Raw genomic sequence first — 15,549 nt, 5'->3', positions numbered from 1 at the left:
CCGGCAGCGCACTGGTTCGGAGAGACACCCGATCTCACCTGGTCAGATTCTCTCTCTATTCTTCTCTGCACTTTGGTAATTGCGGTTGTGGTTGTGGTTAAGCCTGCAGCTTAACCGGCTTCTTGGACCCCAAACAACGACCTATGGGTTTGTCGGTTGTTGCTCGGTCTATCTTCGCATTTTAAATAGCTCGAAAAAGTTCAGAGTGGCACGTATTTCGGGAGATTAGGTCTTAGAGAAATTGATACTGATGATGAAGTTTTTAAAAATCTGAGAAAATGATGGAACAATTTTAAAGGGAGTTACATCCTATTGGTTTAACCTTTTGCGGGCTACACTTCTGAATACAACCTCGATGGCCAAACAAGACCACATCTGTAATGCTCGGTTATCAGCTTTTGGATCAATATGGCTCAAACGTTCTTAATTTAGGGTTAGGTAATGAATTGCATTCCCCGACCCTATTTGGGAACCCCTGCAGAAGTGTGTTACGCACTTATACACCACATGCAGCAATGGGAGCGCATTTGTGCCGGGCTTTTCGGAGATTTGCTCGCTGGCACAAGCTCTGCAATGTTCGGCGCTCGCAGTTTTGATAGTGTGCATCGAGATTTTGGCCGTTTTTCGCGCTTCGCTTTTTCGGAATACCCCATCTCAACCCGGGGCCGGCGCGCGCGGATGCAACGACACAGATAGATAGGTACCAGCGGCGTGGAGCAGAGCGTCGTGCACGATTTGAGGAGCATTGTGTGGAGCCAAGCCAAGTCGTCAGGTCAGCGGTAAGATCCGACGAGTTAGTTCTCTGGCGTAGTTCGGTATCGAACGTTGTTGGAACAGCAGAAAGAAACGAGCGCGCGCGCGTGTGTGATTTGGAGTTTTTTACTCGCGAAAAGTCTGCGCGGTCGGCTGCCGTCAGCTCAGCAGTACTTGCGGGCTTGAAGAGTTGGTTCGCTGAGGGTTCGAAGCCTCGTGAACTCACCATCGCGCCGCGATCAATCGGGGGACCGTGTGTGTGATGATCGTTGCAACCGTGAGCGCGCGCACCCGTATATGCCACCATTGTGGTACAAGTTGGTCGTTTCGTAATTTGTGCAATCTTTGTTTTTGTCTCGTTCAAGTTGCTCATCTTCGCCGCGCGAAGTTTTAAGATTTTCGTGGTTTCGTTAGCCGTCTTGTTTTTCTCGGTCGGTGAATTATTGTGTGCAAAACGTTCACCGGTCGTGAGTGGTTAATTGGAGTGTATATCTGGGATAGCTTCTCAACAGTAATTGGCCGGTTTTGTGTACATCATGTGTAAGTGCCCAGTTTTGTTTAACAAGTTACGTAGAGAAGTAATTTTGCAACTGTGACAACGGCTAAGCTATGGACTGTGATGTGCTGTAGCCATATTGAGTTCATTAAAATTTCGCAGAAGATTAACTTCGATCAGTGCGCTACATCTTCCAGAGGCGTGGAAGTAATGCAAAAAAAATGGAGTGCAAGATAGGAAAATGAAGGCAATGATATATAAAAAGAGCGCAATGAATGCGTTCGATGGGGTATCATAAGGAAACCGCAGAGCAGTACTATCGTCATTGTGCCAATAGTGTCGGCATTGCAATTTTTAGCTGTTGCAATGTCTATTCGTCGATAGTGGACGATACAAGCCGATGAAGGAATTTTCGATAAAAAAAAACATAGTGTGAAGACCGTGAATAGAGAAATTCATCACATCGATCAAGTGGATCATTTGCATTTACTGACCTGATACGGTAGTGGTGAGCTGGCTTCATGTATCGACGAAACAATGGAAGAATCGAAACTGAATTGTTTTGTATATAATGGTAGTGTTGGTTAGTGATTCAAAATTGCGTGAAAGCCGTTCCTGGATGTAAGGACTGCCAACAGTTGGTTCGTACCACATAACCCTCGTAACAGCATGGACGAAATCCTTTTGTCATCGAATGCCACTAGATTTTGGCTGTACATAATAGCAGCAGTTTATTTCTTTATCTTTTAAATGAAACTATTTTGAACATTTCGCGAAAAAAGGAATTTGCATCATAGCAGTATTAACAGTATTTAGTAGTGCTTTTTGGAATGAAAACCCATTATCAGAACATTATCATAATCCTTCAGACTATGAGACGACTTATTCGTTAATTAATTTTTCTGTTGTTTGGAGTTTTGGAAATAATCAAGAATATTTAGCTACCAGAATTCCATAACTATTTTCTAGGTTTCAAAAATTGTTTTCTGCAATATATGTGTGTACCAAGCTATTTTCTTGAACAAAATTAAAAAAAAAATCAATGTGAGTTAAAACATTTTATTTAAAAAAATGCTAGTCAATTTCTCTGCATTTTTTTTACCGAGTCCCTATGAGCCATCCAGAAATGGCGTAGCATTTTCCAAGACAAACTGTATTAGAGCATTTTCAGCTCAACGCGCGAATCTCGTAGCCGCGAACTTTTTCCATTGAAATGGAAGTTTCGCAAATGTTTTTAATGTTTTTTGTTTTGCAATAGGTGAATTCGAATGCACCCCGATTGAAGAGGCGCTAGGTGAGATAAGAAGAGAATCGTTTGTTTAACACAAAACTTCATATTTTGTATTCAAAATTAAATTACATTCTGCTCTATAAGTGACTATTTTCTGTTTGCAATGGCTTCAAATTTCATCATTCTCGATGTCCACGCCGACAGATATAGGACAAACAAAACCTCCGGAAGATTGCCCGCCGGAGGCATAGCCAAGGGCGTAGCCGGCTTTTCGGCCAGGGGGGGGGGGCGAGCACCCTTACACTGAAAACCACTTTGCAGTAACAAGGAGTTCAAATACTTCATAATTTAAAAAAAAATATAAGTGAAGTATGAAATATGGGTGATTAACAGGAATGGTTCAATGGAAGAATCATATATGATTATAATTCTGAGGAATTCCTCAATATATTGCTTCAGGAATTTCTTAACAAATGCCATCATGAGTTTGAATTTATCCAGCAGTTTCTCCAGAAATTTCTTTAATATTTTTCCAGGTTATTTTATTGTAGATATTCCAGCAGAAATTACCTTCGGAAAACATGCAGTAATTCCGTTGGGAATACCTTCAGAAATTTCTTCAATAATTCCTCCAGAAGTTTTATTACGAATTTCACCATGCATTCTTTTGAGAATTTCCCCAGTAATTCTTTACAAATATCATTCTTATTTCCACCAGAAATTCGTTTGAGAAGCTCCAGAAAATACTTTAACAATTTCTCCGAGAATTCTTTCAAAAATTCCAATCAAACTAAGATTTCTTTCCTTGAGGAATACCCTAAGAATTTTGTGGAGAAATTTCTTAGAAAAATCATTTACTCAATTCCTTCGGAATTACCGAAAAAAAATCTTTGAAAATTTCTAAAGGAATTCCTTCGGAAATTCCTGGAGGAATATCTTTGGAAGTTGCTAAAGGAATGCATTCGGAAATTTTGAAAGGAATCAATTAAAAAATCATTTCAGGAATTTATTTCGAAAATCCTTGAGGAATTCCACCGGAAATTCCTTGACAAATTCTTCAGTCAGAAATTTCTTGAGGAATTCCTTCATTTCTAAAGCTCCTTGAGAAACTCCATAAGACATTCCTTCGAGAGTTCTTCTACGATTTCCCTTAGAAGATTCTTCGGGAATTCATTGAGGAATTAGTTTGAAATAGATTTAGAATATTCCTTGAGGAACTCCTTCGGAGTTTTCGTTAGGAATTCTTCCGAAAATTCCTTGAAGAATACCTTCAAAAACTGTTGGAGGAATTCATCCGGAAATTTCTGTGAGAATTCTTTCCCAAATTCTTGAAGCAATTCTTTCGAAAATATTGAACAAATTCCACTAAAAGTCTCATGAGATATCCCTTCTGAAATTCCATAAGGATTTTCTTTTAAAATTTTTCAAAACTTCCTTGAAAAAATATTTCGGAAATTCCTGAAGAAATGATTTTCGTGAATTTTTATTTCCTAGAGGAACTCATTCGGAAATTCTTTGAAGAATTCTTTTAAAAATGCCTTGATAAGGAAAATTCGGAAATTGTTAAAGGAGTTCGTTTGGATTTTTTTTGACATATGTCTGAAATGTCTTATGGAATACTTTCAGAAATTTCGTGGGAAATTGTTTGATAAGTTCGTTGAGGTTTTTTTTCGGTTTTTTTATAAATCTTTACGAAATTCCTCAAGGAATCCCAGCGAAAGATCCTTGAGAAGTTTCTTCGGAAATTCCTTCAAAAATGTATTGCGGAACTCCTACGAAAACTTGAGAAAGTTCTTCAAACATTCCTTCAGAAACACGTTTGGGGATTATGTGAGAAAATCCTAAGGAATTTTGCTGAGGACAACCGTCATAAATTTTTGGAGGAATTCATTCGGAATTTTTTGGAGGTATTTCAAGGCAAATCCATAAGAAATTTCTTTGGAAATTCCGGGAGGGATTTCTTAGAAAATTCGTAGACGAATTTCTTCGGAAATCCAGGAGAAAATCCTTTGAAAATTCCAGGAGAAATTTCTTTGAAAATTCCTGGAGGAATTCCTACGAAAATTCCTGGACAAACTCCTCCGGAAACTCACGGAGGAATTCTTCTGGAAAATCCTGGAGGAATTGCCTCGAAAATACTTGGAGGAATTCCTTCGAGAATTCTTGGAGGATTTCCTTCGAGAATTCCTGGAGGAATTTCTTCGCAAATTCCTGGAGTAATTGCTTCGGAAATACCTGGAGAAATTCCTTCCTGATATTTCTTCTGAATTCCTTCTGAAATTTATGGAGGAACTCCTTCGGAAATTCGTGAAGGAATTCCTGGAGAAATTCTTTCGAAAATTCCTGGTGGAATTCCTTCGAACATTCATGAAAGAATTCCTTCGGAAATTCCGGTAGGAAATCCTTTTAAAATTCCAGGTAAAATTCCTTTGAAAATCCCTGGAGGAATTCTACCGGAAATAACTGCAGGAATTCCCTCGGAAATTCCAGGAGGAATTCCTTCGGAAATTGCTGGAAGATTTCCTTCGGAAATTCCTGAAGGAATTCCTTCGGAAATTTATGAAGGAATTCTTTCGGAAATTCCAGGAGCAATTCCTTCGGAAATTGCAGAAGAAATTTCTTTGAAAATTCCTGGAGGATCTCCTTCGGAAGTTTCTGGAGGATTTCCTCCGGAAATTTCTGAAGAAAATCATCCGGAAATTCATGGAGGAATTTCTCAGGAAATTCCTGGAGGAATTCCTTTGAAAATTCGTGGAGGAATTTCTTCAGAAATTCGTGAATGAATTCTTTCGGAAAATTTCTGGAGCAATTCTTCGGAAATTCGTGGAGGGATTTCGTCGGAAAATTTCTGGAGGAATTCCTTTAGAAATTCATGTAGGAATTCCTTCGGAAAATTCTTTAGAAATTCCTTCGCCAAATTCCTGGAGGAATTCATTCGGAAATTCATGGAGGAATTCCTTCGGACATTCATGGAGGAATTCCTTCGGAAATTCCAGGAGGACATCCTTTAAAAATTCCAAGAGGAATTCCTTTTAAAATTCCTAGAAGAATTTCTTCGGAAATTCCTGGAGGAATTCCTCCGGAAATTCCTATTACTCTAGAAATTTGTTGAGGGTTTTTTTTCCGAAATTTCCTGGAGGAATTTATCCGGAAGTTCCTGGAGGATTTCCCTCGGAAATTCCTGGAGGAATTGCCACGGAAATTCCTGGAGGAATTCTCTCGGAAATACATCGAGGAATTCATTCGGAAAATCCTTAAGGAATTCCTTCGCAAAATTCCAGGTGGAATACATCGGAAATTCATGGAGAAATTCCTTTGAAAATTTCCAAAGAAATTTCTCCAGGAATTTCCGACAAAATTTCTCCTGGAATTTCTGAAGGAATTCTTCCTGGAATTTCAAAAAAAAAAAAAATCCTTCAGGAATATCCAAAAGAGTTTCTCCAGGAATTTCCGAAGGAATTTCCAAAGGAATTCCTCCGGGAATTTTTAAAGAAATTCCTCCAAGAATTTCCGAAGGAATTTCAGAAATAATTGCTCAACGAATTTCAGAAGGAATGCATCCTAGAGATTCCGGAGGGATTTCTCCAGGAATTTCCGAAGAAATTCCCTTAAGAGTTTCCGAAAGAATTCCTGCAGGAATTTCCAAAGGAATTCCTCCATGAATCTTCAAACGAATTCGTCCAGCAATTTCCGAAGGAATTCCCCCCGGAATTTCCGAAAGAATTCATCCAGGAATTTTTGAAGGAATTCCTAACGGAATTTGTATATTCCTCCACGAATTCTCTTGGAAATTCCAAAAATAAAATCCAAAAAGACTTTCCGAAAAAAATTCTCCAGGAATTTCCGAAAGAATACCTCCAGGAATTTCCGAACGAATTCTTCCAGTAATTTCAGAAGAAATTATTCCAGAAATTTCCGAAGGAATTCCTCCTGGAATTTCTAAAGGAATTCGACCAGTAATTTCCGAAGGAATTCTTCCAGGAATCATAAAAAGCATTCCTCTAAGAAGTTTAGAATGATTTTTTTCCAGGAATGTCCTAAGGAACTCATCCAAGGATTTTCTCAGGAATTTCTCTATAGATTTCTGAAAGAATTCCTCCAGAAATTTCCGGAGGTTTTCATCCAAGATTTTTCAAGGGAACTCTCCAAGGAATTTCCGAAGGAATTCCTCCAGAAATTTCCGAAGGAATTCCTTCAGGAATTTCCGAACGAATTCCTTCAGGAATTTCCGAACGAATTCTTTCAGGAATTTCCGAAGGAATTCTTCCAGGAATTTGCGAAGGGATTCCTCCAAGAATTTTGGATGGAATTTCTTCTGGATTTTTTAAAGGAATTGCTCCAGGATTTTTTGAAGGAATTGCTTCAGGAATTTCCGAAGCAATTCCTCCCGGAATTTCCGAAAGAATTCATCCAGGAATTCCTAAAGAAATTCCTTCTGGAATTTCCGAATGAATTCCTCTAGGAATTTCCAAAGGAATTCGTCCAGCAATTTTCGAAGGAATTCCTCCCGGAATTTCTGAAAGAATTCCTCCAGAAATTTCCGAAAGTATTCATCCAATATTTTTCGAAGGGCCTCGCCAAGAAATTTTCGATGGAATTCCTCCAGTAATTTCCAAACGAAGTCCTTCAGGAATTTCCGATGGAATTTCTCCAGAAATTCTTCCAGGGTTTAGCGAAAGAATTCCTTCAGGATTTTCCGAAGGAATTTCCGACGGTATTCCTCCAGGAATTTCAAAAAAAAAATCTAAAGAATTTCCGAAAAAATTCCTCCAGGAATTTCTGAAGGAATTCCTCCAGGAATTTCCGAAGGAATTCCTCCAGGAATTTCCAAAAGAATTCGTCCAGCAATTTCCGCAGGAATTCCTCCAGTAATTGCCGAAGAAATTATTGCAGGAATTTCCAAAGGAATTCCTCCTGGAATTTCCAATGAAATTCGTCCAGCAATTTCCGAAAGAATTCCTCCCGGAATTTCCGAAAGAATTCCTCTAGGAACTCCTGAAGGAATTCCTCCTGGAATTCCAAAGGAATTCGTCCTGCAATTTCCGAAGGAATTCCTTCCGACATTTCTGAAAGAATTCCTCCAGGTATTTCCGAAGGAATTCCTCCAGGACTTTCCGAAAGAATTCCTCCAGGAATTTCAATGACATTCGTCCAGCAATTTCCGAAGGAATTCCTCCAGGAATTTCCAAAAGCATTCCTCCAGGAAGTTTGGAATTATTTTGTCCAGGAATTTCGTAAGGAATTCACCTAAGGAATTCCTTCAGGAATTTCCGATGGAATTCTTCCAGGAATTTGCGAAGGGATTCCTCCAGGAATTTTGGAAGGAATTCCTTGGCTACGCCCTTGGGCATAGCAAGAGTTTAGTCACATAAAGTGTTCGTCAGGACCTATTGAATCTAAGCACATCTGAAAGAGAATTAAATTTTCTATCCAAAAGTGCTCGTTTGTTTCTCTACGACGCGGAATTCGATAAGAAGAAGTGAAAAAAGTGCACTTTGCTTATGATGCGTCATGGAACTTTTTTGAGGAGTCAATCTTTTCCTATGGTTTTCATTCCTGCCACCAGATGCGGAGAGATCGTTAGCTTCAGTCGAATATTCTTCACCTATGTTTGACAAAATGAGTATAACAAAAACAACTATGTTTTTCCTCAAAAAAATATAATTCGAAAACGATTCGGTGAATCAAAATGATGTCTTCGAAGTTGTTTGAGTATATTTAAATTTAAGAAAAAAAAAATGCACTGAGAATAATCATCATCGTGGATCCATGTTAATTATCATATAATTTCAATTTTTCGAAAATTTTACTCTTAGATTTTTTCCTATAGAAAAAAAGCAGACTGGGGCTTTTCCCTCTTTCAAAATTTTTAGTTAAAAAAAAAGCAGACTTTCAGCCTCAAAATATGCTTAGTACTCCGAAATGTTCAAATGCTAGTATTTTATTTTATCTCAAATTTTGATTTTTCATCGATTTTTAAAACAAACAAAAGAAAAAAATGTTGAATTTCTTGATATCAAAATAAGTACAAGTTCTAAATAAAAAAAATATATGTACATTTTTTTTATCCAGCCACACTTAAGTTATAGCAAATTTTAAAAATCAAAAAAAAAAAAAAAAAAATAGGAAAAAATTGGACTTTGCCAAATGTTATTCCGGCACGGTTTAAATATATTCATATCTTTATAATTGTATCTTTCTTATATAAACAGTAATAGAGTTGAACAACTTATAACAAAATTATATACATTTTCCTTATTTTTTCAATTTTTGGAATTTGCTGTAAATTACACTAGTTTACAGCATTTTTGAACTCGGTAAGCTGATGATCGTTTTTGGTGTAGAATCATGCCCTGAGTTCGAAAACGCGAAGGAAAAAAATTACAGTAGAGCGGATTTTTTTCGACTTTCCGAGTAGGTGGAAAAATCTGATGAATAGCATATTCAGCTATGATTGATTGAATTACTGAAGAGCAAAAACTGATTTTGGTTTGATTGATATAAGAGGTAAAAGAACAGAAATAATAGCAAAATCTAATATGGTGAACTACTTAATAATAGCTCACGGTGTGTCTGGTAGAACAAATTTATTACAAAAAAATGGGCATCGCTAATTTTTACGCTACGTGAAAGTTGACGCTACCAGCTTTCATTCAAGCCCAACATCGAAATATTCCATCGGGGGAACTTTTTCATACAAAAATGGGGTATGTTTGTTAAGTAGAAATAGGGATTAATTTGGAACCGTGCATTTTGTATGGGGAAAACAGTATTCTGAAAAAGTTGTTCGGGATCCCTCGGTGGATTTTTTTGAGGGACCCTGCAAATGAAAGCTGAAAGCCTCTATTTTTGAATAGCGAAAAATTTAACGATGCCCATTTTTTTGCTATAAACTTTTCCCATACACACGCCGTGAGCTCGTTAAAATATTACAAGATCAAAATAAAAGCAGACAAGATTTGTCACTTTTTTTCTAGAAAAAAATACATACCACTCAACTGTGGCTCGCTGTTGTAATCAACATGGGAATAAGAGCATGCGGTTCTTCGTTTCCACAGCTCAGAAAGGGGCACATGGCATTTCACTAACATTGAGCCATCTCTATGGGTGTACTTACCTTACCGGTCAGGCTAAGGCCGGGGTGGCCTCTGCTGTACATAGTAGCCGCCTCCATTCCACTCGGTCCATGGCTGTTTGTCTCCAGTTCCGCACTCTGCGTAGGGTCCGCAGATCGTCCTCCACTTGGTCGACCCACCTAGCTCGCTGCGCTCCACGTCTTCTTGTACCGGTCGGATGACTCTCGAGAACCATTTTAGTCGGGTTGCTATCCGACATCCTGATGACGTGACCCGCCCACCGCAGCCTCCCGATTTTCGCGGTATGGACGATGGTTGGTTCTCTTAGCAGCTGATGCAGCTCGTGGTTCATTGGCCTTCTCCAAGTCCCGTCTTCCATCTGCACTCCGCCGTAGATGGTACGCAACCCTTCCGTTCGAAAACTGCAAGGGCGCGTTGGTCCTCTGCACGTAGGGTCCATGTTTCGTGCCCATAGAGGACGACCGGTCTAATCAGCGTTTTGTAGATGGTTAACTTCGTGTTACGGCGAACTTTATTCGATCGTAGAGTTCTGCGGAGTCCAAAGTAAGCACGATTTCCTGCCACAATGCGCCTCTGAATTTCTCTGCTGGTGTCGTTGTCGTCGGTCACCAGTGAGCCCAAGTACACGAATTCTTCAACCGCCTCGATTTCATCACCGTCGATATGAATTCGGGGTGGCGGGCGCGGTGATTCCTCCCTGGAGCCCTTTGCCTTCATGTACTTTGTCTTCGACACATTAATGACTAATCCGATTCGCTTGGCTTCACTCTTTAGTCGGATGTACGTTTCCGCCATCGTCTCAAATTTACGAGCAATAATATCAATATCATCGGCGAAACCAAGCAGCTGAACGGACTTCGTGAAAATCGTCCCACTCGTGTTTATCCCCGCTCTTCTTATTACACCCTCCAAAGCAATGTTGAACAGCAAGCACGAAAGACCATCACCTTGCCGTAACCCTCTGCGAGATTCGAAGGGACTCGAGAGTGTCCCTGATACTCGAACTACGCACATCACTCGATCCATCGTCGCCTTGATCAACCGTATCAGTTTATCCGGGAATCCGTATTCTCCGTATTTCTATGGGTGTATGTGTTCCATTTCGTGCAGAAGAGCTAAACTTGTTCTTATGTAGAAAGTAGAAAGTTTCAACTATTTCGACAAGAACGAAAACTGATATCATATCACTTTGAGCTATTCGTGCGATATTCATTAGAGTTTTGAATAATTCATCAAAATCACATCGAGCTATGACAGCAAAAAGTGTTTGATTTGAGATATGATTTAGATATTCTCGTCTACCCGGGTTTCCATACAAGGTTGATGATTTGAAATCGATTTTTGTTCTATTTTTAAGCAAAGTCGCTCACTTCACACATCTCATTCTCCGTAATCAATGCTCCGATTGAGCTGAATTTTTTACTGTATCTCGCCTACATATGATATGTTAAAAAAACGCTGAAAAAGAATTTTTAAATTGTTTTTTTTTTCTTATTGAAAAAATACATTTCTTCATATATTTTTGGAAATTTTGCTCAAATTTGAGGAGATCGTTCCCAAAACTCGCCAATATCTTGAATTTCATCAATCTGACGCAAAATTTGCATTCAGATGATCGAATGGTATTATGTTCAGCTTTTAATTTATGGAAAAAGATTTAAAATTGGTAGAACAAAACGCAAGATATTTGAATTTTATGAAATTCCATATTTTAAAAAGTTGTAAAACTCGATATTGAGCTAAAACTCCAAAACTGTTCTACTTAAAAATTTTCGAAGCTCGGTTTCGAAATTTGCGTCAAATTATGCATCAAAAATTTTGGTCGTTGACAGAAGTTCACGACTTTCGTTTCATTTTATGTTATACTTATTGTTGTAAGAAAAAAATGTATAGTTTTTTCATTGAAGCTTAGGCTGATACAAATTTATTTTTGACTTTTTGTCTCCCCCCCTTCAAAATTTTTTGGCTGGATTTTGCATTTTGAGGGGGCAGATAAAAAATATTTATCAAAATATCAGGTCTTGCTGAAAATTTTTTAACAAATCCGATGAGTTTTTAATATTTTTCAGATTAAATGCTTTATTATTTTTATCCCCCCCCCCCTCGACCATCCAAAGGCTGGTGGGACAAAAATTGAAATAAATATTTGTAACGGCCTTATACATAGAATTTAAAAATATTAAAACCTTAAGAATAGTTTATTTTTACTTATTTTAAAATTTGAGGAAAAAAATAGTTAGAAGTATGACCATCGTGAGCTACTTGGCAAATTTTGAGGCTGGAAGTCTGCTTTCTACAGAAAAATGTTAAAAAATCGAAGGAAAAAGTTTTTGAAAGATTGAAATAATATAACATCCAACATAGATCAGTGATGAATATTACTCTCAGTGTATATTTTATTTCTCAAAAAGTTCATCAATATCCTCAAACATCTTCAATTCAATCCAACAAGCCGTTTTCGAGTTATAATTATTTAAAAAAGAAAATAAGGGTTTCTTTTTTACGCCCTTTTTAAAAGTTAGGCGAGGAAAAATGGTTATGTGATGACGCGGAAGTGATTGATTCACGAAAAACAGCGCATGAAATCAAAATCTAGTCAAAAATGATACATTTTTTTGTTTTTTTGGGCTAGAAATGCTCAATAGTGTAAAGCCTAGTGTAGAAAATTAGGCACAGACTGCTATGTCATTTATGAATGGTCCATGAATGCATGAAAAAATCAAAGACTTGATATTATTTTCTGATTTAATAAGAAAGTCAATCTAAAATAGTTTTAATGAAATAACTTAAGAGATTCTTTGAAAGACAATACGTTTTTGAAAAAATCTGAGAATTCTACATGCTTGATCAAAAGCTTGGAGTCACCCTTTCAAAAACATTGTAGTTTATTTAGACCTCTCTATCTTCGCCAATTTTCGTCTGATTTCAATAGTCTTATTCGAATAATAATAAAAAAATCAGAAGTGATGATTTAGGTGAAATATTTTTTAATTCACGGAGACCTCTGTCCTAGTAGATCATTCTAGGTTTTTTTTCCAATTTTGTTGCATAAAGGCTAAAAGTGCCATTACACAGTTTGTCATTGTACCAAATATTTGCCATTGAAGTTCGACACTCACCGCAAATGATCAAAATCGCGTTAGCAAATTGTAGTTTAAGAACTGCGTTAAGTTTAACTATTTTCAGTTATATATATATTTAGCCAGTTTGATTCAAGCATAGTCAACAACTATTCAATAACTCCGCAACAGTTTTTTTTTCATATTAATGTGTATTTTAACCTTTAGCTAATTTTACACTTAACTCCGCAACAGTTGATATATGACTTTTTTTTACTTTTTTTAATCAGGGATTTTCTGCCATAGGCAGGTTCATCCCACTATATGACCATATGTTTAGGGTTTTTTTCACCAATTATCACGTCCTGACATAACTTGTGTGTTAGGTTCACTGAGTATATAGATTCTCAATTAGTGCACATTGGGTCTCCAGTTAGCCTAGTAGTTAAGGCTATGGATTGCCAATCCGGAGACGGCGGGATCGATTCCCGTTCCAGTCGATGAAATTTTCTCGACTCCCTGGGCATAGTGTATCATTGTACTTGCCTCACAATATACAAATTCATGCAATGGCAGGCAAAGAAAGCCCTTCAATTAATAACTGTGGAAGTGCTGAAAGAACACTCAGTTGAAGCGAAGCAGGCCAAGTCCCAGTGGGGACGTAGAGCCATAAAGAAGAAGAAGAAGATTAGTGGACATTGATTTTTCTAAATAATATGAAACGAGCTCACCAATAAATGTCAATTTATGTCTCCACTGGGAAAAGTCGAGAGAAACTGAGCGGCATTACTCATTGTCTGGTATGGTCAACTCCTTTTTCTACTTTTCTCCTTCAAAAATAAATACATAAGTGACCCGATTTTGTCAGCCCCTTTTCGGATCACATTTTTTGCTCTCTTCAAAAATTTAAACAGTTTTTCAAACTTTTTATTCCTCTATTTTCTGCATCTCAGCTGTAGTTTGATGATAAATATTAATAAATTGTTTAAATTGTGATCGTAAGATAATGAGAACAAAAAAGTTCGTTGCAAAATGGGGTTGACAAAATCGGGTCCTTACTGTATTTGTAACTTACGTTGATCGTGAGCAAAGCACGTTAAAGCTATAGTCGTAGACATCCGGTTATCTCTAGTTCCGGTTAAAGGATAAGAATGAATATGCGTAGAGACTGTTCTCAATTCTCCGCTGAAATTGCAAAACGTTACGCCCATATAGGTCAGCTCCGCATCTGTCTGTAGACAGATAACAACGTCATTGGCGATCAATATCTGAATCGATAACAACTGTCATTGACCGTCAAATTGACCGCCCCATGTCCCATGCCCATTTGTTGTAAATTGCGGCTTTCTTCTACAAAATTTTGACGCATATGGGTGCACTTGTAGACACCCAATCCGCTACCATCGTACGGTCTAATAATGGATAATCCGCATCTTCTTCGATTACCACTGTCCAGTGTTAAATCCCGGGAGATCTCTCTCTCCTCAAAGGAAGTAAAATGGGGCCAACCGAAACTCATATGTACGCACCGCACCGTCAATCAATCATTCATGATCTCTTTTGGGCGGTTGGAGTTCCCAGAGTGCAGCACCTCGGCGCGGTGCTTGCTTACGATGAAGTGTGAGATGTGTGCGAATGTTTGTGTACTATTTGTTTGATTGTGTAACGCTGACGGGGAATTGATCTTTTTTGTTTCAATTAAAGATTACCGCTAGCTAGAATGAGAAGTGAAAACTGTGTCTCAACTGTACCATCAATTGATTAGATATCCAGACCACACCGCGGGCAGCATATTTCTCTTCCATTTAATTTTTAACGGCAATCGGGAACGAGGTGGAAATTATGTTTATTGAGGATTTAAATCAGAGGGTTTCAATCTGGAACAAGTTCATTCCCAGAATGATGCGCTTTCCATAGAAAATTTGGGTTTCAATCAATTGACTCGAAATCTCGAAAGAATTTTTATACCTTATTTTTCTCAAGCTTCCAAATAAAGAACATGACGTGCAGGCCAGTGTCTACAACACGTCTACAGTATATAATTAAAAGCCTTCCTTGCCAGTTATTCATTTCGGTATTCGTTTATTGTACCCAAGGTTTTCCAGGAAATAGAGTCCTTAAGCCTTATTTATATTTCTGGTTTGAGCCATAAAACTTTTGGTCAAACTAAAAATCATTACTCATACTTGTTTTAGCTGATTGTGAATGAAAATATATATTTTTTTTGTTTCTATGATTTTGTGTCCCACTCCTCCCTAGTTTTCAACTCATAAATTTGAGTGATTTTTTCACAGTGTACGTAATAAACAAAACCTTTTTGAATCCCCATCCGAGTTACAGTCGAGGAATTCCACGGAGTCATGTCAGTCGATCCTGAGCGACCATTTCAAAAATATCTGAAACTTTGCACAGTTTTTCAATTTCATATAAATCGCCATTTTTTGATATTAAACCTTCATATTCACTCACGACTAACTTTTCAAAAGTGTGTATGCGAAAATAGTTCTAAAATATTCTAAAAGCTATACAGCAAAAACGGATTGTTCGATTGTTATAAATTTTTCAGCAAAGTTAGATAACTAAATGATGATTCCTTAGAAAATATACACTGTAAAAAATTTCTTTTTCTACTTTGAAAAAATATGATATTTGTCACAAAAACTCAAATATCTCAAAACCCTATCTTTTTACCAACTTCAATTTTTTAGGGGAAATGGCCCATTATATCAGCTATCTACCATAAAATTTTGGTGATGGTAAACTGATAAACAAAAAAGTTATGACATTTCAAACATTTCACAATTTTTACATTTAGTAACAAAAAAAAATTTTTTTTCTGTGTAAATTATTTCGAGAATTATATTTTGATGCTGATTTTATTGTAAAGGCTACCGCCTGAATTAAACACGTTGT

At 37.5% G+C, this 15,549-nt stretch overlaps 1 protein-coding gene across 4 annotated transcripts in view; it reads left to right on the top strand.

The window, feature by feature from the left end:
• Positions 1 to 455: 455 nt before the first annotated feature.
• LOC109404342 (uncharacterized) overlaps positions 456 to 15,549 on the top strand; it is a 438,368-nt gene continuing 423,274 nt past the window's right edge. Inside the window, exon 1 of one of the 4 annotated variants that reach the window (XM_062852481.1) lies at positions 456 to 1,293. The gene's annotated coding sequence lies outside the window, so the exon portion shown is untranslated. The other 3 variants (XM_062852482.1, XM_019677187.3, XM_019677188.3) reach the window with 3 other exon arrangements.

The sequence above is a fragment of the Aedes albopictus genome, chromosome 2 (assembly GCF_035046485.1).
Source record: "Aedes albopictus strain Foshan chromosome 2, AalbF5, whole genome shotgun sequence".
Classification (NCBI taxonomy): Eukaryota; Metazoa; Arthropoda; class Insecta; order Diptera; family Culicidae; genus Aedes; species Aedes albopictus.
Note: the sequence above shows the minus strand (reverse complement) of the source record. Positions and strands in the feature narration are given on the sequence as shown.